General features: G+C 37.6%; 1 long non-coding RNA gene across 2 annotated transcripts in view; it reads right to left on the bottom strand.

The window, feature by feature from the left end:
- The window catches only part of LOC123512108, a 226,944-nt gene that overhangs the window by 170,822 nt on the left and 32,468 nt on the right, over nucleotides 1-23,654 (bottom strand). Inside the window, exons 3-4 of one of the 2 annotated variants that reach the window (XR_006677028.1) lie at nucleotides 11,407-11,447; nucleotides 3,180-3,270 (exon numbers count right to left, since the gene is read on the bottom strand). This is a non-coding gene — a long non-coding RNA (uncharacterized LOC123512108). Of the gene's footprint in view, nucleotides 1-3,179; nucleotides 3,271-11,406; nucleotides 11,448-23,654 lie in introns of those variants that run through there. The other variant, XR_006677029.1, reaches the window with a different exon arrangement.

The raw sequence follows: 23,654 nt of genomic DNA, 5'->3' as shown, positions 1-23,654 counted from the left end.
GCAATGCATGTATAAAGAGATGTAGATAAAAGAGTACGTATGTCTGTATGTCTGTCTGTTTCCTTTTATACAGAATTCAAGATATACAAAAAAAAAACTGATTGGAGTCAAGAGGCGTTGCATGTATAAATAGATGCAAATAAATTAGTAAGTCAGTCTGTCAGTCAGTCAGTCAGTCAGTCTGTCTGTCTGTCTGTCTGTCTGTCTGTCTGTCTGTCTATCTGTCTGTGTCAGTTCATTTCCCCCTATATAGTACAGTTTAACTAAGCAGAATTTCAAGACAATAAAAACTCTTGAAATTTTGCCTAGTTTCGAGATTACAAGACAGAAACACAAACAGACTTTTATGCTTTTTCCAGATGTACTACGCTCCAAAGATAGAATCACACATTCTCACGCAAAAAGTCTGTGTTTGTGTTTTCGTCATGTAAACAAGAAGTTGGATAAAAATTCTAGACCTTTCGTTATATTTTTTGTAATGTCTAGGGAGTTTCAACGCATACATGTTCATACCACATGTCACCACAAGAGAAGAGCAATGGAACGTAAAGCATGTTCCACTATTGGTCGATCCTTTAACCTTTTCATTGCTGTCTAAAAAATACATGTTTAGCTAAACTGGCAAAGATACACCGGTTATTCACATTCTCTTTTCTATACGTCAATTTCAACAATTTATTAGAAAAAGGGTTAACTACTATTTGCCAAATTTTCCATTAATCATAAACTACAGAACATATAGAACAGTTAAGGATTTCTCCCCACCTATTCTATCTTCTCGGGCATTTATCTTTTTTTTTCTTTTAATTTGTATATATTGTTCTTTTTTTTACCATCCCAGTTTCCACAAGTAAGAACGTTAAGATAGTACACCAACTTATAAATAATATACAAAGCAACACCAGAAACCTCCTATCCATCCTTTCATTCCTGCATGTGCTTCAAGATCTTGCTGCGCCTTTGTGTTATTAATTACTGGATATCGCCATGAAACAGAGGAACCCTTAAGTGATGGGGATTACAGAGGGCACAGGATGGCGTGGTTTATAAAGAACTAGATGGCTTCTTGTACCTTCCTCTATATTACTGTGTTCACGATGAAACCAGAAAAAACAACACGACATGCGACTCACACCTTTCTCCAATACGCTCGCTCACTTTTCACGCAAATATATGTGGCAAATTACAATTAAAACAACACTAAGTAAAGGATAAAGACACGATATAACAATGCAAAATTGTATAGCACAAAAAACGCAATAAAACACGGGAATTTACAGAAAAAAAAAAAACGATAAAACACGGAACTCCTTATGATCAAACCCACGATTAAAAAAGATAAAACAATGAGACCCACTCACAATTACACGATCTCTAACACAACGCAAAACAAAGGAGAGGAAGCCATTAAACTAGAGAGGCAGACGAGGAGGAGGAGGCAAGCAAACCATGGCCGTGTCTGTTATACCATTACCTCCACCTCCACCTCCACCTCGGCCACGCGATAACCTTTGTTTCCTCGCCGGTGTCGGGTGGAGAGAGAGGGATGAGGCCTTAAGGGAGATGGAGGAACTGAGGAACTATGCTGTTGCAAGAGGGAGACACAGGGAAATAGATACTGGAATACTGGGAACGCGCAACTCGATAGAAGAGTGTGTGTGTGTGTGTGTGTGTGTGTGTGTGTGTGTGTGTGTGTGTGTGTGTGTGTGTGTGTGTGTGTGTGTGTGTGTGTGTGTGTGTGTGTGTGTGTGTGTGTGTGTGTGTGTGTGTGTGTGTGTGTGTGTGTGTGTAGAAATGTATGGGTGGGTAGAGAGACTTCTACTGTGCTATCTCGCTATAGAAAAGTTAATTATTGATGTGTGTAAGTGAGGAGGACTCTTCTACTTTAGTATCTCAACCCCAAAAAAAGTTTATTCTGGGTGCGCGTGTGTGGGTGTGGTTGAGGAGACTTCTGATGTGCCAACTCGACAAAACATTTATAATAGGTCTATGTTAATGGGATGAGGCTTCTGTACCTCCCTATCTACAAGTGAAGCCTTTAGAGTGATGGTAGAAATCGGGGTGAAAACAAACCTTTTCACTCCAACGCGAAGCAATTAGTACCACCAGAAGTAAACGTTTAATAACACTGCAAGCATCTACACAATAAGTAAGGGACTGAAATGTAAGGATGTTGCAATTTCTCTTCATTTTTAAGATTGAAAAAGGCTGTAGATGAAGTAAAGATGTCTCACAGTGATCAGCAATTAAAGACAGTATCAAATAGCAATCAAAGGGTGAACACAACAACAAGATGGCCACTAGTTACTGAAGCGATTGGTTGGTAGTAGGGTATTATTTTACTGTAATATCTTAACTATTCTGTAGGTGACAGTGTGGTAATGAAAGACAATGAACAATATTGAAAAGCAAGAAATAAAAAAAGATAGTGATTTTAAAGAGAAGGCAGAATAAGTGGGGAGAAACCTTTAACTGTTCTATACCCACAAATATAACAGTTAACGGTAACATAAATAATGTAATAGAAACAAAAATCAACATTCCTTGTTTTCCTTAAGTATAATCGTTTGCTATTTAGAAATTGAGTTAACGGTAGCAAAAAAAAAAAAAAATGCACAAAAAACACATATGCTTCTCATCCTTTTTATTTAATCGCTTTTTATTCAGGTGTTATTCAGGTAGCAAGGAAAATAATATACTAACTATGCAATGAAGGTTGAATTGTGGAGAGAAACCTTCAAATGTTCTACCCCCACAAGTAACAATAAACGGTAACATAACTAAAAAAAAAAAAAAAAACTTATTACTCCTTTTGGTTTATGTAATCTCTTGTTATTTAAATACTTGGAGTTAACGGTAGTACAATATTGAAACTTTTTCATTCTTTGAGTTTAATAGCTTGTTATTCAGATGTTATTCAGTTCATAAGAAAATAAAATACTGCAGAAGAGAAGATAGAATAGAGGGAGGAGATAGTTCCAACTGTTCTATCCCCACAATAACAGTTAACGGTAACATGAATAATAGGAAATAATAGTACTCCTTGTTTTCCTTTTCCTTTGCGTAGTCGCTTATTATTCAGACACTTAACGGTAGTACAAAAAAAAATAAAAAATATATCTCATCCTTTCTATTTAATCGTTTATTATTCAGATGGCTTGTATATGCGTGGCGGCAGCGGCGGTGGCGGTGGTGGTGGTGGTGGTGGTGGTGGTGACGGCAGCCATGTAAGGGGACGCTAAACTCGTTAATGATGGGCTGATGGTGCGTCTGAAAGGGTAGAGGGAAGATAAAGGGGACGACAAGGCGTGTGGGGAAGCATGAGGAGTCAGGAGGCAGGAGGCAGGAGGCAGGAGGAGGCGTGAAGGAAGCGAGGAGCGAGACGGACGTAAGAACAGTATGATGAGACAAAAAGCTGGAGAAAAATATGGGAGTGGGAGGCAAGAACGATTATTGTGTGTGAGAGAGAGAGAGAGAGAGAGAGAGAGAGAGAGAGAGAGAGAGAGAGAGAGAGAGAGAGAGAGAGAGAGAGAGAGAGAGAGAGAGTTTATAAGGTAAGAAGATTAAGGAGTAAGGAAGGAATAAGGGAGTTAGGGGTTACATCACACACTGCCTTGCCTTCCCTTCCTTTCCCTTCCCTCACCACGCCCGCCGCCCGCCCGCCAGCCCGCCAGCCTGCCAGCCCGCCAGCCCGCCATCTCAGTTCCGCCCCACTTAGTGAAATATTGCGCGGCGCCCGAATTTGCATGCGGTTCGGCTCGCGGCGCCCTTCCCTGGAATATGTTTAGCGGGTGTGAAGCGGCGGGGGTGTGTTTATACATAATACTGCCCTTCGTCCTTGTAACTACGCTGTCAGACAAACTCACTTCAAGGTTGGCTGTTCTGTGCTTCTTTACTCTTCTCCCTCCACCTCCACCTCCACCTCTTCTTCTTCTTCTTCTTCCTCCTCCTCTTATTCTACTTTTCCTTTCATTTTTGTTGTTTTTGACCGTTTTTTTGTTACTACTTCTGTTTCCTTTCTTCTCTTCCTGCTTTACCTATTCCATTTTCCCTCTTCTTCTGTTTGCTCTTTCCTCTTCCTCCTCCTACGCCTTATTTTACCTCTTCTCTTTTCCTTTCCTTCTTGTTTTTAATTGCTCTTCGTTATTCCCTTTCTTTTGTTGTTGTTTGTTTTTTCAAGATGTTGTAATCGATCTTGTTTCTTTACTCCTTTGTTTTCTCCTTTTCTTCTGTTTTTTCCTTGTCTTCTTGCTTTTCTCTCTCCTCTTGTTGTACTTTTTCGTTTTTCTTTTTGGTGTAGTTATAATTAATCTCGTGTCCTTTTATGCCTTTCATTTTTTTTCCTCTTCATCCTTTTCTTCTGCTTTCCCTTTCCATTTCTGTTCTTTACTCTTCCTGCTCCTATTCATTTTTTTCTGCTTCTTTTTCTACTTTCCATTTCATTGTTGCTTTTTTTTCTAATTTGTTCTTTGTTATTACTTCTTTTTAATGGTGTTGTAATTTATCTTGTCTTTTATTTCTATTTCTCCTCTTCTTCCTTTTCCTTCTTTCTCTTTTTTTTTCTTTTCTTATAACTTGTATTATTTGTGTTTGTTTGCTTTCTGTTTGTTTACATGTTTGTTTGTGTTTGTTTGCTGTTGTTGCTATTGCTATCTATCTATTTCCCTTTACTTTTTATTTTTCCTTCCGCTTTTCTTTCCTTTTCTAGTTTTCTTTTCTCATTTTTGTCGCTTTTTTCCTTTTTTACTTGTTTCTCTTTGTGAGGTGGTTTTGTTGGTTTATTTTATTTTTTTTATTATTCCTTACTTCATTATTCGTTGCTTCTTTCCTTTTATTTACATATTTTGTTGTTTCTTTCCTGTTCTTATTTGGCCTAATTATTATTTTTGCTGGTTCATTCTTTTCCCTTTTCTTTCGTAACAAACTATTTAGGAATGTTTTTACTTGGTTTTCTTTCTCCTCTTCCTTTAGTTTTCATTCTCCTCTTCCTTCATCGCATTCATCTTGTTTTCTTTCCGTTTCTCTTTCAACACCTTCCTTTAATCCAACAAATTGCATTGCTTTCCATATGTTCATCTCTTCTCTCTTGATTTTCTAATTTCCCGGACCGGATTTCACATCAACTTTCGCATTCAAACCACAAACAAACACATTCGCCTCGGCTAAATATCAGGTCCAATTTCGCTTCTATATTAAATTTACTCGGCAAATTTCACACGCTGACTTAGATTTGCTATCGTATACATTTAATATTTTCAGCCCTCTCCAATTTCAATTCCCTTTAATTTACTTATGAAACGATACAGGTAAATATGTATAAAATATAACTGAATGAATTTACTAAATCGAGCAAAAATGGCTGTGGATAGCATACCTCTCAAAAAAAAAAAAACGTGAAGTCATCTCAAATAAATTAACGACGTGTCCATTACCATAATAAAATCCATTAGGGTAAAAATAAAATATAAAAAAAAGGCCTAGAATTATTGCATCTTAAATTATCACTCCTAGTTAGAAGTGATCCATGCTGCATAATTCGACACGTGATGTCAAACGCAACTCAAGCGAGATTAAGAAGTCATTGAAAACGAAAATTAATGAAAAGACACTAAAACAAAAAAATACAAAAAAGTCAATAAAAAATACGTACAAAAAAATAAGGGGAATGATGATGTTTGGAAAACTTCACTGACCAAACACCATACTCATTGACAGGTATCCGTGAAAAAAAAAAGATGTAAGTTAAATTAATGAAAAAGAACACCATAAAACATAACAATCTTCAAAATAAAAACTGCAAGAAAAAAATCTATGTTAAAAAAAAAGGTGGAGTATTAAGACACCACTGACCACATCCATTTACTGTCAGGCAACCTAACCTAACCTAACGTAACGCAAACTTAATCCAATCCAATCCAAACCAAACCAAACCAAACCAAACCAAACCAAACCAAACCAAACCAAACTAAACTAAACTAAACCAAACAAAACAAAACAAAACAAAACAAAAAAAAAAAAAAAACCCAACCCAATCTAACCTAACCTAACTGAACCTAACAACCTAACTTAACCTATCCTTAGTCTTCAACCCAAACCCTAACCAAACTTAACTTAATCTACCTAACATAACCTAGCCTAACCTGATCTGATCTGACCTGATCTGACCTGACCTGGCCTGACGTAACGTAAGCAGAATCAGCACAATGGTGAGGCTGCCAATGGCTTTTCTCCGGGGAGTTCACATCTCGATTCTCGGTGCTCGTTCATTCAGAAAGCCAGTTTAGCCAGACAAGAGAGGAAAGCAACACTACATAAACCACCAGAAAAGAAAACATCAGAATTTTATTTTTTTTACTTAGGGAAGAGGGCCAGCCAAAAGCAAAAAAAAAAAAAAGAAAAAGAAAAGAAAGATTGATAAAAAGGCCCACTTGAGTGCTGGCTCTCTAAAAAGTGTAAAAGCGTCAGCCAAAGTTGGAGAGCAAATGCCTCGATACCACCCTCTTAAAAGAAGACAAGTCGTAGGAATTCGGAAATACGGATGCAGGGAGGGAGTTCCAGAGTTTATCAGTGAAAGATATGAATGAATTGATTTTTTTTTTTTTTTTTTTACGGTAAGGCCTATAGCGCCTGTAGGCACACTTGAAGAGTGTATTGGAAGCGCTGTTCAGCTTCCGCCCATTAGTGGTGCAGGCAATTATATTTATAGTGGTACCCATATTAGGGCCCATATCACCGCCCAAGCTCATCTTGAGTGTAACCATCTAGAACCTGGGTATCATGGTGATATGTAGGTAACTTTAAACCACTCGACAAATGGCTAAGTGTTTAAGACTGTACGTGGTGGGATTCGAACCTACGCGTGGACGTCTGCCCGATCCCACGCTCACCACCTTATCCACTATGCCACCGCCTCTTACTTCAGAGAGTTGGACAGAATAGGGATGAGAGGAAGAAGAAAGTCTTGTGCAGCGAGGCCCCAGGAGGAGGGGAGGCATGCAGTTAGCAAGATCAGTAGAACAGTTAGCATGAAAGTAGCCATAAAAGATAGAAAGAGATGCAACATTTCGGCAGTGAGAGAGAGGCTGAAGACAGTTCGTCAGAGGAGGGAAGTTGATGAGACGAAGAGCTTTAGATTCCACCCTTTCTAGTAAAACTGTGTGACTGGAACCCGCCCCCCCCCCAAACATGCGAAGAGTATTCCATACAGGGGCAGATAAGGCCCTTATACAGAGTAAGCAGTTGGAGGGGCGAGAAAAACTGTCGGAGACGCCTCAGAACACCTAACTTCATAGAAGCTGTTTTAACAAGAGATGAGATGTGAAGTTTCCAGTAAGATTATGAGCAAAGGACAGACCGAGGATATTCATTGTGGAAGAGGGAGACAGTTGAGTGTCATTTAAGAAGAGGGGATAATTGTCTGGAAGGTTGTCGAGTTGAAACGTAAAGTAAATTTGGGATATAAATGACACGTCTGAATAAAAAGAATGGTACAAAAAACATCTTGAAGTAAAAAAAATAAATAAATAAAACAAAATTAATTGTAATAGAAACCGTGTAGTTAGATTCGGGGCAAGAAAAACGTAATACAAGTAATTCCCTAAGGAAAAACACTCTCTCTCTCTCTCTCTCTCTCTCTCTCTCTCTCTCTCTCTCTCTCTCTCTCTCTCTCTGCCTCTTGAATTATAGTGTTTTCGCTAAAAACTCTTAACAAAATCGGAATTCCGTAAATTTCTGTATTTTTCAGCGTGGGTTATCGACCATCAAGGGTTTGGCACTGCTAACGTTATTACAAAATTGGATTTCATTGCAGTAAAAAAGCGAGGCAGGCAGGCAGGCAGGCAGGCAGGCAGGCAGGCAGGCAGGCAGGCAGGCAGGCAGGCAGGCAGGCAGGCAGGCTGGCTGGCTGGCTGGCTGGCTGGCTGGAGAGAGAGAGAGAGAGAGAGAGAGAGAGAGAGAGAGAGAGAGAGAGAGAGAGAGAGAGAGAGAGAGAGAGAGAGAGAGAGAGAGAGAGAGAGAGAGAGAGGGGGCGGGCGGGCGGGCGGGCGGGCGGGCGGGCAGGCAGGCAGGCAGGCAGGCAGGCAGGCAGGCAGGCAGGCAGGCAGGCAGGCAGGCATATCACTTATACAAATATACAAACTTTTATATAAAAAAAAATAAAAAATAAAAAAAACTTAGTGGAACCATATAGCGACTACCGCCAGTTACTGATATTAACAAATGCATACCAATCGAAAATCCAAAACTCTATTTTTTTGCTTGTTTTATCTCCTTTTCCTTCCTCTGTACTGAATAAACTCAGCTAAAGAACACTCCACTTCAGGCAAGGTGTGTACACAGCGGTCATAGGAGGAGGAGGAGGAGGAGGAGGAGGAGGAGGAGGAGGAGGAGGAGGAGGAGGAGGAAGAGGAAGAGGAAGAGGAAGAGGAAGAGGAGGAGGAGGAGGAGGAGGTATGACAAAGATAAGAGAGCGATTCGTTATGAGACACAGAGACAAGAGTCCTCAAGGGTGGGTGACTGCGAGAACTACCTCCTCCTCCTCCTCCTCCTCCTCCTCCCCTAATGGTGCTGCCCACGCCTCCCGCTGAAGGGTGAAGGGAAACTCCGTACCAATAACTCAGCCAGCCAAACGAGTCGAGTCAACTCTCTCTCTCTCTCTCTCTCTCTCTCTCTCTCTCTCTCTCTCCTAACACACCGCGTAGTGTAGTGGTTAGCACGCTCGACTCAATCGAGAGGACCAGGTTCGAGTCCCGGTAAGCGGCGAGGCAAATGGGCAAGCCTCTTAATGTGTGGCCCCTGTTCACCTAGCAGTAAATAAGTACGGGATGTAACTCGAGGGGTTGTGGCCTCGCTTTCCCGGTGTGTGTTGTGTTGATGTGGTCTCAGTCCTACCCGAAGATCGGTCTATGAGCTCTGAGCTCGCTCCGTAATGGGAAGACTGGCTGGGTGACCAGCAGGCGACCGAGGTGAATCTCTCTCTCTGTGTGGTACTTGCTGTTTTCAATATTTTCTCTTCCTGTTTTTCATCGAAGTTTTTATTAATTTCTTCATTATTTTCTTTGCTTTTTAATTATCTTCTGATTACCTTGTTCTGTTTTCCTTTATTACTTCTTTCTAGTGTTCTCTACTTCAGATCGAATCTTTTTTGTTTATATTTTCAACTTTTTTTTCCATTTTACTCTTGCCTCTTATTAATCTTGTTTACTTCTCCATCCCTGTTTTTTTTTTCCTTTCTCTTTTTTGTCCCTTTTTTTAGGCCTATTTTTCTCAATCATTTATTTATCTCGCTATCTGCTTCATTCCAGTTCACTTTTTTTCTATTTTCATTTTCAAGCCGCTATTTTTCTCCTCCTCTCCTTTTTATCTTGTTTTCTGCTCCATTGTGATTTTTGTCTCTTTTTTTTTCTCTTCACTCGCATATTTATCACGTTTTCTGCTCCATTACTATCCTTTTTTCTCTACTGTCTCTGCGAATATTCAATCTTTTTTTTTTTTTTTCTTTCTAGTTCATTGTTTGATTTTTTCATGCATTCTTTCTCATACGTCATTTTTCATTCCTTTGCTGGAAATGATAACTCGCCCTGCTCACTTGTACTCTCTCTCTCTCTCTCTCTCTCTCTCTCTCTCTCTCTCTCTCTCTCTCTCTCTCTCTCTCTCTAAATGACTGACCGACTGACTATATAGTTAATAAAGAGCTACAAAAAATAGAGGAATAAAAGAAAAGGAAAAACATGACAACAAAGGAACAAAGAAAGAAAAAGAAAGAAAAGGAAAGAAATAAAAATAAAAATACATACATATGAAAATAAATATATACATACATACATACATACATACATACATACATACATACATACATAAACACACACACACACACACACACACACACACACACACACACACACACACACACACACACACACACATACATACGCACACAGATACAAATCATACATTAAAGAAAATACGAATGAAAAAAAAATCAAATAGAAACCAAACAAGAAAATGAAGAAACAAAGGAAAGAAGGAAAATTAAGGAAAAGGAAAAAATGAGAAAGGGGAAATAAGAAATGGAAACTAAAAAGAAAGCAAGGAAAAACTTAAATAAAAGAAAGAAAAAAAAAAAAACAAAGGAAAAAATACGAGGAAAAAAACCGTTTGAAAAAATATTGAAAGTCCAAGCAAATAAAAAGTCCAGGGGGGGAGAAATGAACGTTACGAAAAAAAAAATACAGAAGGAAAAATTCGAACACAAAAGGTATTGCAGAGAAATGACACAGCAAAGCAGAGACGCAAAAATGAAAAGATCAGAACAATAAAATTTCTCACTATCTGCAACGAAACAAAAAGGTGAAAAAAAAGGGAGAGAAAAATATATCAGTGAAATGAGTTGGAAAGAAAGAAGTGTACGAGCAAAAACAGCAAAAATATAATGGCAAAAGAATAAAAATAATCATGATACAAACCCAACACGAAAAATAAAAGGAAAAACAAGAAAAAAGTTAAATAAATTGAGAAGTAAACTAGGACACGTAGAAAAGAAAGGAAAAATAGTACGATACACGAACGTGGCTAAAGAGAAAAGAATAAATCAAAGAAAGGAGAGAGAAAAAGATAGAAAAAAATCATAATGGCCATCAACAAAATTAAATACAACAAAATAAATAACCAAAAAAGAGTGAAGGAAATAAAAAAAAATAACAACCATTCACAAATAATGGAAAAAAATATAAAACTATAGAAGTAAAAATAAAAAACGTTAATTGGTGAAATACAAAAGAAAGAAAACGGAAAATGTATGACCTACTAAGCCAACTAACGCAAAGAAAACGAAATACAAACAAAACACGATTAATCACCACGACGATGCAAAGAAAAAGAAGAATCACTTTCAAAATTACGTAATCATCACAAACATACAAAGGTTCTTATGCCGCTCTTCCTTCCTTCCTTCCTTCCTCCTCCTCCTCCTCCTCCTCCTCCTCCTCCTCCTCCTCCTCCTCCTCCTTCTTCTTCTTCTGTTTCTTCCTCTTCCTCTTCCTCCTCCTGCTGCTCCAAGGGTAATTTTGATAATGGAAGAGAGAGTGAAAGGTGTTTCTTGTGCGGTTGTGTCTTTATGAGAGAGAGAGAGAGAGAGAGAGAGAGAGAGAGAGAGAGAGAGAGAGAGAGAGAGAGAGAGAGAGAGAGAGAGAGAGAGAGAGAGAGAGAGAGAGAGAGAGAGAGAGAGAGAGAGAATCAAAGGTAAAAAGGAGGAAAGTCTTAACAATTAAAGCACAATGAGCTCACTAGATTAAAAAATGTAAAGACTGAACAATAAAGGGAAAACTATCAAGGAAATAAACCTTCCACAACATTGAAAAAAAAGAAAAGTAGAAAAGAAAAGAAAATACAGCACACAAATGTACTCACTTTCTTCGGGTGTTCTGCCGATCTCTTTGTGGTGTAAAGTTCTGTAAAGACGGAAGGAAACAATAAGTAATTCGTTCTAAATGGAAAAGAATACTGATAATGTTTTCTAATCAAAAATAAAGCGAAAAGGAAAAGAAGTCCCTATTGTATAATGGTAAAGAATTACATCAAGGAGAAAGTGAATATTTTCTTAGTGCAAATAAAAGAATGAAAGAATGAACATTTTCTTGCATAAGTGTAAAGAATAAGTGTAACTCTTGCTATGAAAGAGACAGAGAAGAGAGAAGAAACATTTTGTCGCATCAGAGGAAAAGAAAGAAAGAATTAAGATACATGGTAAGCAAGAGAAAGAATTAACGGACAAAAATTTAAAACAGTGCTATAATAAAGAAAGAAGAAATAGAAAACAAAACAAAAAATAAATAAAACTACATACAGAGTAAGCCTTACAATAACTAAGACAGGCAAAAGAGAAAAAGAAAGAAAATAAATAAATAAATAAGTAAACGAAGACTCCTAATAAATCTTGGAAAAGTGTATGAAAACAAAATTAACACACAGAACAAGTCACGCAATAACAAAAAAAAAAAGAAAGAAAGAGACAATTAATAGCGAACACAACGACTAAAAAATGAGGAAGATTGCAGTAACGGAGACGGTGGTAGTGGTAGAAGGAGTGGTAACAATGGTGGTAGTAGTGATAGTAGAGATGGTGATGTAGCGGGACAGAGAATTAATACTTAACACAACTAAAAAAATGAGGAGTGCAGTAACGGAGACGGTGGCAGCAGCAGTAGTAGCGGTAATGGCAGTGGTAGTGGTGGTGGTGTTAGTGGTGGTTGTGGAGACGGTGATATAGTGACAGAAATAATACTTAACACATAAAAAAAAAAAATTAAGAATGCAGTAACAGAGACGGTGGTATTGGCATTAATAGTGGTAGTGGTGGTGGTGGTGGTGGTGGTGGTGGTGGTGGTGGTGGTGGTGGTGGTGGTAGTAGTAGTGGTGATGGTGGTGGTGGTGGTGGTAGAGAAGGGGCAGAGAATGAATGCCAAACACAACAAAAAAAAAAGTGAGGAAGATTGCAGTAACGGAGACGGTTAAGGTAGTGATAATGGTAGAAGTAGTAGTGGTAGTAGTAAAAGTAATGGTAATAGTGATGGCAGTAGTGATTGTAGAAACGGTGATGTAGAGGGTAAGAGAATGAATACCCAACACAGCTTAAAAAAAAAAAAGAAGATTGCAGTAACGAAGGGAGTGGTATTGGTAGTGGTAGTGGTAGAGGTAGTGGCAGCAATGGTGGTGGTAGAGACGGTGGTGTAGCGGGGCATGGCGGTGTTGCAGGGTGCTATCTCGCAACAGGGACAAAGTAGTGGTTTCTTAGCACGCGAATGTTAAAATAAAAACATGTTCTCTCTCTCTTTTCTCGCTGCAGGAATTCCACCTCACTCGCTCCCCTGACGCTATTATTTTTCCCGCCTCCGTAAACTAATTCCTGGATATTTTTTTAGCTCCCTAATTCATTTACTCATATCTGTTAAGTATATTTCCATGTATAAGTACGAACAATACTAGTCCCAGTGTGTGTGTATGTACGTATTACCACCCGGCACGCAACACACACACACACACACACACACACACACACACACACACACACACACACACACACACACACAGTCAAATATATCCCCGGAGAAGCAATTAATTAACCTCAGGACGGCATTAGGGTCCATTACGAGAGAGAGAGAGAGGGAGAGAGAAGGAGAGAGAGGAAGAGGGAGGAGGGAGAGGGGAAAGAGGAGGAAGGGAGGAAACGGGAGGTTAAAAGAGGGAGTGAAAAACAAAGGAATTGGAATGGAGTGGTAGAGAAGGAAGGAAGGAAGGAAGGAAGGAAGGAAGGAAGAAAGAAAGAAAGAAAGAAAGAAAGAAAGAAAGAAAGAAAGAAAGAAAGGAAAGAAAGAAGGAAGAAAGGAAGGATAGAAGGAAGGAAGGAAAAATAATGGTTAGAGAAAAGGAAGATAAAGAAGAGGAAATAAGAGGTAAAGAAAAGAAAAGGGTGAGGAAAATAAAGAAAAGATATTCATGAAAGAAGAGGAAAGTGAAAGTTAAATGTACGAAAACTATATAAAGGAAGAAAAGAAAATGGAAGCAATAGATAATGAAAGAAATGAAAGGAGAGAGAGAGAGAGAGAGAGAGAGAGAGTAAAGGAAAAAGGAAAGGAAAATATGATAGAACATAGAAGAAAATGAAACACTGATAGAAAAATACCAAATAAATAAAAATCAGATAAAGAAAATAGGAAGTGAATGAAAAAGTAAAAAGGGAATAGGTAAAATAAGATAGATTAATAAGAAGAGAAAATAGGAGTAGCAAAAGTGAAAGGGAACAAAGGAAGAAAACTAAAATGCCAAAATATATAAAAAAAAGGGAAAAATATGAAAAATACACACACAAACAAAAACAAGCAAATATAAAGAAAAAAACAAAGGAAAGAAAAAAGGGAAGAGATAAATATGGAAGAAAATAACCAAAAAAAACAAGGAAGGAAAGAAAAGAGACAACAAGGAGTGAGAACAATGAATAAATAGATGAAAAATAGAAAAGTAAGAAAAAGCATGAGAACATAGTAAGTTAGATAAAGGGTGGAAAAAAATGAAACAGGAGATAAGAAAGAGAAAATTAAAAAAGAAAAAGAGAATATAACGAAACAAAGAATCAAAAGTATGAAAAAAAGGAGAAAATTAGAGAGAAAGCAAGACGAAGAGGGAATAAAGGAATAAGGGAGGGGAAAAATAGAAAGAATGGAAGAAAGAAATTGAGTTAAAGGGAAATGGTGGTAAAGGAAAAATTGAGGTAAAGAAAGAGAATGGAAGTAGAGGAGAAAGGAAAAAAAACGAAAAAAAGGGAGAAAGAATGGAGGTAAAGGAAAATAAAGTAAGGAAACGAAGGGGAGAAACGGGAAAGGAGAGGACGCAGAGAAAAGAAAAAGGCGAAGGTGAGAAAGAGGAAAAAACGAAGATAAAGAAGAAAAAGCAGAGAGAATAATAGAGAAAGAGACGAAGAACGGGAAAAGAATAGAGTTGGAGAATGAAAAGACGAGAAAATAGAGAAAAAGAAGACTAAAAAGAAAAGAAATAAATACACGGATAGAGAAATGGAAAGAGACAAAGGAGAGATGAATAACAGAGAGAAAGAGACGAAGAACGGGAAAAAAATAGAGTTGAAGAATGAAAAGACGAGAAAATAGACAGAGAAAGACTAAAAAAGAAAAGAAATAAACACACGTATAGAGAAATGAAAAGAGACAAAGGAGATGAAAGGAAAAGAAGGAGGAAAAGGAGAGGAAAAGTAAAGAAGACAGGAGGAGACTTCCACGAACAAAGGTCTTAGTACGTCTTGTTCCAGTAAAGGATGGCTGCCTTACACTCGTCTGTTCCAGGAAAGCCCTCCATCCTTCCTTCTCTCCTTCTCCACCCCTCTTTCTCCTCCCTTCCTCCCATAGTCAGTTTGTTTACCTCAATCACTCACACTTTTTGTTCATTAGTGTGTTTGTAATGGCTTAGTAGAAATTCATTGTTTTACGTGACTCAGTGTTTCTTTTGTTTTGTTTTGGTTTGGTTTGTTTTCTGTTGTGTTTCTTTTTTTCCTTACTGTTGTAATGGTTTTTGTTATTTTTCTCTTCTTCCATCAAAATACTAACTCTTGTTTCTTTATTTTTTTCCTTCTATTCTTTTTTTTTGTGTGTTTATATATTCATTCTACCATTTTTATCTATGTATTTCTTTTATACAGTCATGTACTCTTTTTCTTCCTCTTCCTCACACATATTCTTCTTTGTTGTACTTCCCATGTCTTCTTTCTCCTCCTCCCATTTATTTATATATACTCCTCTTCCTTCTTCTCCCTTTCTTTTAACTTCTAATTATACTATAAAGACCTGGAGCTACTACTACTACTACTACTACTACTACTACTACTACTACTACTACTACTACTACTACTACTACTACTACTACTACTACTACCACACACCACCACTACCACTACCACTACTACTACTACTACTACTACCACCACCATTACCACTACTACTACTACTACTACTACTACTACTACTACTACTACTACTACTACTACTACTGCTGCTGCTACTGCTGCTGCACTGCTGCTGCTACTACTACTACTACTACTACTACTACTACTGCTATTGCTACTGCTTCTACTACTATACCACTACTACTACTACTACTACTACTACTACTACTACTGCTATTGCTACTGCCTCTACTACTATACCACTACTACTGCAACAACAAATACAACAACAACGACAACAACAACAACTACTACTACTACTACTACTACTACTACTACTACTACCATCTTACGTGCAGTACTGATTGGCAAATACTTTCTACTTACTCCTACCAATCTTCCCGCTCTTCTAATCACTTCACCTCTAATCACCTCCGCCTGATCACCTTCCCTAATCCCCCTACTCTCTGAACCCTTAAGCCTCTCGATCCCTAAGCCTCCCCATCTTCACCCTTTACTTTCGTCTCCCCCTTTTCTCTTTTCATTTTTTGGGGGGGCTTTTTTTCTTCTCCCGTTTCCTTTTATGGCATTTTTTACTCTTTTTTCGTTGTTTTCTTATCTCTCTTTTCACGTTTTTTTTCATTTCTCTCTCTTTACGTTTCTTTTTTTCCTCTACTTCCTTATCAGGTACTTTTTTTTATCTTCCTCCTTTTCTTTTGCATCCACGCTTCAGTTTTTATATATTTTTCTTTCCCTTACTTTTTTATTTTTACCTTTCTATAATTTTTCTTTATTTTGTGGTATTTTTTTCTTTCCCTCATCTTTTCCTTTATCTACTACATTAAATTTTCTCCTTCTTTTCTCTCCTCTTTCTCCTCCATTCCTTTTTCTATAACCCTACTTCTTACTTCCTCTTCTATCACTTCATCTTTCACTTATTTTCCCTCTTCACATCTTCTTTATCCATTACCTCTCTCTTCCTTCATCTATGCATCTCTACTCTCTATTCCTTTCCTTCATTCCTGCTTCTTGTTGTTGTCGTATCGTAAGAAGGTCATCATAATTTTTACGTCCACATCTCGATCATAAAATACCGTCATCTGTTATCGCTCCTGTCACCCTAAGCTGCATCGTAACCCTAATTTAGAGAAGTACACACCCTCTTCATTATCGCCACCCGTCTTGTCAACATCATCATCATCGTCAGTATCTCCTTCCTCCTTCAATTTTAGCTATTTACCCGTTTCCTTTTTTCCTCTTGTTTTCTTCTGTGGGGTCTTATTCTTCGTTATTTTCTTCTACTAATACGAAGAAAAAATAAAAGGAGAGATAATAGCAAAATGATGGAAAGAAAAGGAAGAAATGGAAAATATGCAAAAAATAAAGGAAAATACTCTTCGTTCTCTTTTCCTTTTGATTTCATTTTACTTCTTGTTTTCTAACCTATTATCTCCATTTTTTTTTTGTGTGTATCTCTCTACAGTATATTTTCCCCTTCTAATTTTTCTTATGTTTTTCTCTTCTAATTTTCACCTTCCTCATTTACCTCTTCATATACCTCTTTTTTTTTTCTCTGTATCGTCCTTCTCTTAATTTTTCTTCATTTCTCTTCTTCAACTCATTTTCTTGCTCCTCCCACTTCTCCCCCTGCTCCTGCCCCTGCTCCTCCTGCTCCTCCTCCTCCTCCACCTCCCGCTGCAGCACTCCATCATGGCGGACACGTGAGGGGAACAGATCATTAGCAGCAGCCATTATCAGTGAAGGTAATTTAAGGCTTTACTCTCACTCCTTAATTTAATCTGCATTTTGATGAAGGACCACCACCACCACCACACACCCTCTCGAGCACCTCCCCCTCTCCTTCCCCCTCCTCCACCTCCACCTCCACCTCCTTTTCCTCCATCACGCCTCTTGACTAAGGTGCAGAGATAACCTGAAGCCACAAAATTACCTGAGTTTATGGGAATGTAATTAGTGGTACCCGCCCAGCCACTCTCATCTCTCTCATCTCATCTCCCAGAGTCACCAGAGAAACGCCTCCTCTCTCACACACTCCAAGTACCGCGGGGATGAAATATTAACATCCAGTTGCCAGGGATCCAAGTAAACAAGTAGATAAAAGTGTAAGGGTTTAAAATTGCGATATATGATGTTTGAATGGTAAATGGAGGGTTAAATCAAGTACGGAAGGTAAAAAATGCGATTGGGTTTCGAAATATGATGGTAAGGGGAATGAACGAGAAAAAAAATAAATAAAAACGAAGGAAAAAGCGGAATAACCAAATAATGAAAGTTTGGTTTTAAAATGCGATATGTCGAGTTAGGATAGTAAATGAAAGGTTGGATTCAAAAAAGATAGTGAAAATACGTACCCTTTTTTTTATGTTGTCAAGGAGAAAACCGAGAAAAAAAAGTCAAGATAGCAATGATAAAGAAAATTGTGGTTTTAAAAGTGTGGTATGAAATTAGGAGGTTAAATGAAACGCCGGATTACATGTAGATGAATAAAAAAAAAAATAAATAAAAAAAAAAGAATGAGATTAGTATAAGAAAATATTAAATGTAAAGTATTATGAGATCAAACACTAAATATGACTTCCAAGTGCCAAACAATAGTTCCAAATGGCAGAATAAACCTTTCAAATGTCATAATATAGTTCTTAATATAAACATAAGAGATCCAGATATTTATGCAAGGTCTCAGAGGGGTGAAACGCACACCGAGTAACAAAACAGAAGTGCTGGGCTGGAAATAGAAGATCCAGGAGAGTTGTTACAGTGAATATGATGGGCGTAAGTGTTGAAATAAGCACTCAAGAGCAACACGGCCCAGATTCAGAGTGCTAAAATGTGTGCCGCCTACTGAATGCAAAGTAGAAGAGAAAAAAAAATTACGACGAAGAGCTACGTGGCGTGAAGCGGTATTCAAATGCACTAACTGGGAGAAAATAAAGTTGAAAAAAAAGAAGTGTTATAGAAAAGTAAAAAAAAAATAAAATAAGGAAAAGTACAATAGTTAAAAATTAGAAAAGTCATTCAAAAGCAAAAAAAAAAAAATTAAAAATTAGAAGTTAAAAAATATAATCTGAAATATAATTTAAAGTAAAAAAAAAATAAAAAAGAAAGCCAACAGAGTAAAAAAAAAATATACATATATAATAAGATATAGTCGTAATTGTAAAAAGAAAAGTAAAAATAAAAAGAAATTAAAACGAAAACGAAAGTAATAAAAAAGTGTTAAAAAGTTTGAAAAAAGTGCGTAGTTGAATGCACGAGTAAAATATTCCTCGCTAGACGAATTATGATCTTAACTCAGCGAGCGTTGCAGTGAAAGTTTTATTGTCAAACTCGAATGTACTTGTTCCCAGGTGCATGTTACCTGTATATAACCTGAGAGAGAGAGAGAGAGAGAGAGAGAGAGAGAGAGAGAGAGAGAGAGAGAGAGAGAGAGAGAGAGAGAGAGAGAGAGAGAGAGAGAGGAAAAACAGATTCAAACTGAATGACTGACACACAAACTAAACAGACAGAAAAAGAGGAAAGAAAACGAAAAAAAAGAAAAAAACAAAAAACAAGAAGAATACAAATAAACAAGATAGACAAAGAGAGAAGAAAAAGATACAAAGACACAACCAGACAAAATAAAAACTAAACTAAACAAAACAAAACAGATAGACACACAGAAACTGACTGAATAACACAAACTTACAGAACACAAACAGATAAAAAAAGAAAAGAAAACCACCAAAACTCCTAAGAAAAATAAAGAAAATTAAATAAAGACGAGGAGAAGAAATATATACAAAAAAGAGCAAGATAAGGTGATACATACAGTCTGGCCACACCCTGAGGACATAACACCCCTGACTGCATGTTTTCCTTGAAGCAGATTCCACACAAGTACAATTTCCCTGAAGCACTAAATCTGATTGCGTCACTCACCCCATTACGGCTTGCTCCCCTCGCCTGGACATGCTGAGGTGTGAAAATTTGCATGATAAAAATGTGAGGGAATGATGGGAAGCAAAATGACTAGGAAAGGAAAGCAGTGACGCGTCTGAAGCTACTAAAACACCAGGAAATGTATATAAGAAAGTAAAGGAATAAGATTAAGTGACACAAAAATTTAATAAATATAATAATATAATCAAGAAAATGTAAAATATAAGGCGTGCTATGTCAGAAGTGCCCAGAAAAATAGGAAAGGAAGAAATGTTTGGATATAAGAAAGTGATGAAATAATCAGGTGACAAACACGGAGTAAAATTAATACAAATATGAAAAGCAAAGCGTGATACGTCGAAAATTACTCAAAATAACAGGAAAGGAAGAAATGTTTGGATATGAAAGAAGAATTACAGTCAGATGCCAAACACGGATTTTAAAAAAATAATAAAAATATGAAAAGCAAGCAGTGACATGTCAGAAATTAACACCAGAAGAAATGGTTCTATATAGGAGAGTGAAGGAATTAGTCAAGTAACAATCACGCAATAAAAATAAAAACAATAAAAAAAAATAGAAAAGCAAGGCGCGGTATGTCAGAAATCAAACAAAATAATGGAGAAAATATATATAAGAAAGTGAAGAGACGCGATCAGATGACTAACACAGAATAAAAATAAGAATAAAAAAAGAAAAAACCAGGACATGACTTGTCAGAAATTAACGCCAGAAAAGGAAGAAATGCCTGTATATAGGACAGTGAAGGAATGAGTTCAGGTGACAAACACGGAATCAAAATAGGAATATAATAAAAATCAGAAAGGCAAGGCGTGATATGTCACAATTACCCAAAATAACAAAAAAAGAAGAAATGTTTGAATATAAAGTGAAAAATTGCAATCAGGTGGCAAAAACGGAATAAAAAGAATATAAGAAAAGAAAAAAGCAAGGCGTGAATTGTCAGATATTACCCAAAGCACCACGAGAGAAAAAATGTCTATATACACAGAAATGAAGGAATGAAACCGAAATAGAAAAAAAAAAATAAAATAAATAAAATAAAAAAATAAAAATTAAATAAAAATTAACGCACGATGAGTCAGAAATTAGCCCAAATATCAGAAAAGGAGGAAATGTTCTGATATTTATAAGAAAATGACGGAATGAGAAAGTATAAATAAGTAAAATAGAATAAACTTTTATAAATATGAGGAACAAAACACAAAAGTAAGAAAAATGTAACATAATTAAAAATATAAGAAGCGGTATCATAAAAAAAACCCACACTAGGTATATACAAAGGCAAAAATTTATCATACGTACAAAAAAATGAACGAATAACAAAAAACGAGATAGAATAGAAATAATACAATAATGACAAGACACACAAGAAATCAAATGTACACCTGGATATGATGAGGTGGAAATATTTGAAGGGATATAAAATGTAAGGGAATAACAAGAAAGAAAGGTCCAATAAAATACAAGTTATTCTCATATCAGGGTGTCTCATGAAAAATTTCTTGATGGTTATGAGGGAGTGAGGGTACAGTGGATCCAGGCGTGCTTTGGGGTCCGAGGGGTCTCCAAGCGCACGGGTTCGAATCCTGTCCACGGTCCGAGTGTGGTTTGGGCTTCCTCACTCAGGGCAACGGTTTCCTAGCGGGTGGGCTTTGAGATAAGAGGTACCACAAAAAATATCCCCTTTAGCCCAGAAATTCCTGTGAAAAGCCCACATGGTATAAAAAAAACTAAAAATTGCGAGAAAAGAATAAAGTTATACTGAGTTGAATAGAAAAGCAATAGATATGACAGACTTGACTCCCAATTTAAGAAATGTTTAGGTGGAAATATTTAACATAAAAAAATAGGTGGCGTGGGAAAGGAAACACGAACAAGTAACAAAAACATTTATAAAACAAAACAGGATCACATGACACAAATTCCCACACTTCGATCTAAATAAAGTGAAAAAATCTGGATGGTTAGAAAGAAAAGTCAAGTGTGTGTGTGTGTGTGTGTGTGTGTGTGTGTGTGTGTGTGTGTGTGTGTATTTAACTAGTTGTATTTACCTAGTTGTAGTTTTACAGGGCCCGGGCTTTATGCTCGTGTGGCCCCGTCTTCATATCTACACTTATCCAATCTTACTTTAAAAGTATGCACACTCGTTGCAGACACTACTTTTTCATTTAAACTGTTCCACGTCTCAATACATCTTTGCGGAAAACTATATTTTTTAACATCTGTGTGTGTGTGTGTGTGTGTGTGTGTGTGTGTGTGTGTGTGTGTGTGTGTGTGTGTGTGTGTGTGAGAGAGAGAGAGAGAGAGAGAGAGAGAGAGAGAGAGAGAGAGAGAGAGAGAGAGAGAGAGAGAGAGAGAGAGAGAGAGAGAGAGAGAGAGAGAGAGAGAGAGAGAGAGAGAGAGAGGAAAAAGTTGAATAGATGTGAAAACGAGTGACGGACGAGGGAAATTTTAGCATGAAACAAAAGACTGGACAGATCTAAATCGAGACGCTGTGATGGAAGCCAGACAATAAAAAAAAAGACAAAATTCAGGATAGGCATGAAAATAAAAGGAATGACAGCAGCCCAGAATTTTTAACGAAACAAGGTTGGATAGATATAAAACGAGAGGCTGCGATAGTCATCAAAAACAATAAGCAAAGATACCTTAAAAAAAAAAAATACGGAAACATCAACAAAAAATACCTTCCCAATTGTATAAAGCAGATATCAAAAACAAGTAAAAACAACAATACATTTCTAAATACTTCCATAAACTCGAACAGAAAAAAATAATAAAAATGCGGGTCTTTAATAAAACATTAAAAAATAAACTATTTACACAAAACGATGAAGAAGAAATATGAAATGAAAGAAATGGTATATGATTTCCTTTCTCTCTCTCTCTCTCTCTCTCTCTCTCTCTCTCTCTCTCTCTCTCTCTCTCAAGAAAGAAAAAAAACATCATACAAGCTGCCCCAATCTTACCACAGGTAGAGACAAGGATGAACAGGTAACAGGTGGGCGACAGGCCGTGTGTGTGTGTGTGTGTGTGTGTGTGTGTGTGTGTGTGTGTGTGTGTGTGTGTGTGTGTGTGTGTGTGTGTGTGTGTGTGTGTGTGTGTGTGTGTGTGTTTGATCTGCTGCAGTCTCTGACGAGACAGCCAGACGTTACCCTAAGGAACGAGCTCAGAGCTCATTATTTCCGATCTTCGGATAAGCCTGAGACCAGGCACACACCACACACCGGGACAACAAGGTCACAACTCCTCGATTTACATCCCGTACCTACTCACTGCTAGGTGAACAGGGGCTACACGTGAAAGGAGACACACCCAAATATCTCCACCCGGCCGGGGAATCGAACCCCGGTCCTCTGGCTTGTGAACCCAGCGCTCTAACCACTGAGCTACCGTGTGTGTGTGTGTGTGTGTGTGTAATAATAATAATAATAATAATACACGGTTTATTAGTTAGGCAATGTAAAAAATTACACTGAAAATGTACAGGGGGGTGGACATTACCACAATGAACTAAAAATGCTTAACCTAACTATGGATAAACTTAACCTAGAATTCACTTATTTATTTAAGGCTCGCACAATAGTGGGCACCGTGTGTGTGTGTGTGTGTGTGTGTGTGTGTGTGTGTGTTTCACTGTTTGATCTGCTGCAGTCTCTGACGAGACAGCCAGACGTTACCCTACGGAACGAGCTCAGAGCTCATTATTTCCGATCTTCGGATAGGCCTGAGACCAGGCACACACCACACACCGGAACAACAAGGTCACAACTCCTCGATTTACATCCCGTACCTACTCACTGTTAGGTGAACAGGGGCTACACGTGAAAGGAGACACACCCAAATATCTCCACCCGGCCGGGGAATCGAACCCCGGTTCTCTGGCTTGTGAAGCCAGCGCTCTAACCACTGAGCTACCGTGTGTGTGTGTGTGTGTGTGTGTGTGTGTGTGTGTGTGTGTGTGTGTGTGTGTGTGTGTGTGTGTCGTTGCTTACCTCAATTTCTACTACCCAGGACTCTTTACTTTCCCTGTCTGACTATCTGAATGAATGACTGATTGAATGTCTAATTAACTAACTGTCTGACTGTCTGACTGACTGACTCACTGAATGAATGAATGAAGGAAGGAAATGAATGAATAATGGAGTTGAAAATTAATGAATAAATAAATGAATGAATAAGGTAATTGAACATCGAGTGAGAGAAAATTAGACACTGCCTGCCTGCCTGAATGAATGAATGAATG

Source organism: Portunus trituberculatus, chromosome 32, assembly GCF_017591435.1.
Source record: "Portunus trituberculatus isolate SZX2019 chromosome 32, ASM1759143v1, whole genome shotgun sequence".
In the NCBI taxonomy this organism is placed as follows: Eukaryota; Metazoa; Arthropoda; class Malacostraca; order Decapoda; family Portunidae; genus Portunus; species Portunus trituberculatus.
This window is presented reverse-complemented; position numbering and strand designations above follow the sequence as displayed.